This window comes from Microcebus murinus, chromosome 1, assembly GCF_040939455.1.
Source record: "Microcebus murinus isolate Inina chromosome 1, M.murinus_Inina_mat1.0, whole genome shotgun sequence".
NCBI lineage: Eukaryota > Metazoa > Chordata > Mammalia > Primates > Cheirogaleidae > Microcebus > Microcebus murinus.
In genome coordinates, this window is record NC_134104.1 from 117602600 (window position 1) to 117605708 (window position 3109).

The 3109-nt window shown below is 38.1% G+C and overlaps 1 pseudogene; it reads right to left on the minus strand.

Annotated features, from left to right (window-relative positions):
* Positions 1 to 1826: 1826 nt before the first annotated feature.
* Positions 1827 to 2682, minus strand: LOC105862658 (small ribosomal subunit protein eS4, X isoform-like; annotated as a pseudogene).
* Between the last annotated feature and the right edge of the window lie 427 nt (positions 2683 to 3109).

Consider the following 3109-nt stretch of genomic DNA (forward strand, 5'->3'; position numbering starts at 1 on the left):
AATTGAAAAAATAAAATTATTGTTAGGATATCAAATATGAAATGTCTGATTTCCTTAATTACTAAGTTTAACAGTTGGTACCTCTAACATTTCACTTTGACAATTCTTGTTTTATTTTTATTGTGAAACACCCTCATTCTTTCAAACACACATTTTGGCTTATGATATCTTTTAAATTTTTTAGAGTAATTTTTGTGAATCTATGGATAAGTCAAAAATTTGTGTTCCATCATGGAACCAATATAATGCAGACAGCTCAGAATATCAATGAAGTGTTTGGGAAGGATATGGCTAATGAATGCACAGTTGATGGTTTGAGAAGTTCCATTCTGGTGATTTTAATATTGAAAATAAGCCATGTGGGTTACATGAAACCAAGGTGGATAGTGATGAGCTGAAAGCTGTAGTGGAAGCAAATCCATCTCAACCTACGTGTGGATTAGCAGCAAAGTTTGATGTTACTATTCCAACAATTTGTTCCCATCTGAAACAAATCAGCAAGGTAAAGAAGCTGGATAGATGGGTTCTGCATGAATTAAACCAGTGTCAGAAGAGAAATCTACTCAAAGCTTGCTGTTCTCTGCTGTTACAGCATAAAGACAAACCATTTCTACACTGAATTGTTCTGTGTGATGAAAATGGATACTCTTTGACAATCTTAAGCGTGAAGTGCCAAAACACAGTCCAAATCCGAATATTCATCAAAAAAAGTTACTGGTGGTCCAGCACTGGTATTAACCACTACAGCTTCATGAAACCTGGTCAGTCAATTACAGTAGATGTCTCCTGCAACCAATTTGACAAAATGATGAGGATGCTTGCAATTAAGCACCCCAGAATTGTCAATAGAGACAAGCCACTCTTACAAGACAACGCTTGACCATATGTTGCAAAAACAATGCTGCTCAAGCACCTAAGTGGTCACATAGGTACTATAGTAATAGGGTATTGGGCAGGTGGGAGGGGGAGGGGGCGGGTATATACATACATAATGAGTGAGATGTGCACCATCTGGGGGATGGTCATGCTGGAAACTCAGACCTGTGGGGGGAGGGGGGGGAAGGGCATTTATTGAAACCTTAAAATCTGTACCCCCATAATATGCCGAAATAAAAAAAAAAAGAAAAGAAAAAAAAACAATGCTGCTCAAACTACAGAAGCTGGACTTGGAAACTCTCTGTTATCCACCGTATTCACCAGACCTCACACCAACTCACTACCGCTTCTTCTAGACTTTGGATCACTTCTTTATAAGGAAAAATATTCAATTCTCAACAAGCTATGGAAAATGCCTTTTGCGATTTCATTGTCACTTGCTCTCCAGGCTTCCTCACTGCTGGTATAAACAAGCTACCGTTAAGATGGCAAAACTGAGGCCATAGTTTATGTGCATACTTTGATTAACTGTACTGCTTCTTGTTTGAGATATTATAATCTACATTTTTTATTCAAAATCAGACATTTCATATTTAATGACCTAATACCATCACCTGTAAGGAACAAATGAATATGATGGCTTCCAGAGAAGGACACAAGATCACTTAGTAGTATTCAAACCAAAAATCCATAACTTCAATCTTATCATGAGGAAACATCAAAGAATCCCAAAATAAGGAACATTCTATAAAATAAATACCTGGCTTTTTCAAAAATATTAATGACATGAAAGACCACAAAGGGCTAAGAAGCTGTTCTAGATAAAAGATGACTAGAGGCATGACACCTGAAAGCAATAGATGATGCTGATCTGCATCTTGTAGGCCAAAAAAAAAAAAAGAAAGGTAGAAATTTAGAGATAAATAGATATAGAGATTTCTTTTTCACACTGTAATATCTTTAATTAAGTACAAATAACTTTTTAACATGTTATTATGTTACATGGAGACCGTTTCACCCACTGCTCTGTTTGGCTGCCAGTCTCTTATCCCTCTCTTCAGCAATGGTGAGGTGGATACCTTTTCCTCGAGGAAGAGAAATCCATGGTTTGTTGCCTTTGCCAATAACGAAAATGTTGGAGAGGCGAGTGGCAAAGCTGTTGCCATTGGCATCTTTCACGTGAACCACATCAAAAGACCCGGGATGTCGTTCTCTGTTGGTGATCACACCAATTCTTCCCAGGTTAGCGCCTCCAGTCACCATACACAGGTTACCAGTGTCAAACTTGATGAAATCAGTAATCTTGCCAGTCTCCAAATCAATCTGAATGGTGTCATCCACTTTGATGAGTGGATCAGGATAGCGGATGGTACGAGCATCATGAGTCACCAGATGAGGGATTCCTTTTATGTCCACAGAGATTTTTCTCACTTTGCACAACTTGTACTTGGTCTCCTCAGGTGTGATACGATGAACAGCAAAGCGACCCTTGGTGTCATAAATCAGACGGAAATTCTCTCCAGTCTTGTCAATGCTGATGACATCCATAAATCCAGCAGGGTAGGTTATATCAGTTCAGACCTTGCCATCAATTTTAACGAAGCGCTGCATGCAGATCTTCTTCACTTCATCTCCTGTCAGGGCATACTTAAGCCTGTTTCTTAGGACAGTGATGAGTGGGAGACACTCTCTCAGCTTGTGGGGACCGGTGGATGGAAGAGGAGCAAACACACCGGTCAGCTTATCCAGCATCCAATGCTTTGAAGCTGCTACATGCTTCAGATGCTTCTTGGGACCGCAGGCCATGGCTGCGCTAAGCACGGAAAGAGCTATAGAGATATTTTAAAGACGTTATTAGTAGGATTGACAAAATCAGAAAACAGACTGGATTAAAGTGTGGCATCAATGTCAAATTTTCCTGAATTTTTCATGTGTCCACTGTGCCAAAATTTAAAAAAAAATTCCTGAATTTGATAACTGTACTAAAGATATATATGAAAATATTCTTGTTTTTAAGAAATATTATATAAACTGAAATATTATGGGGGAAAGGGGTCTAATGTATACAATTTACTCTCAAATGTTTCAGGGTATAGATAGATGATAGATAGATAGATAGATAGATAGATAGATAGATAGATAGATATCATGTGGTCTCTCTGAAAGACAGATAAAGTAGATGTGGCAAAATGTTAAAAGTTAATACAGGATACATGGGAGTTCTTTGTGTAAT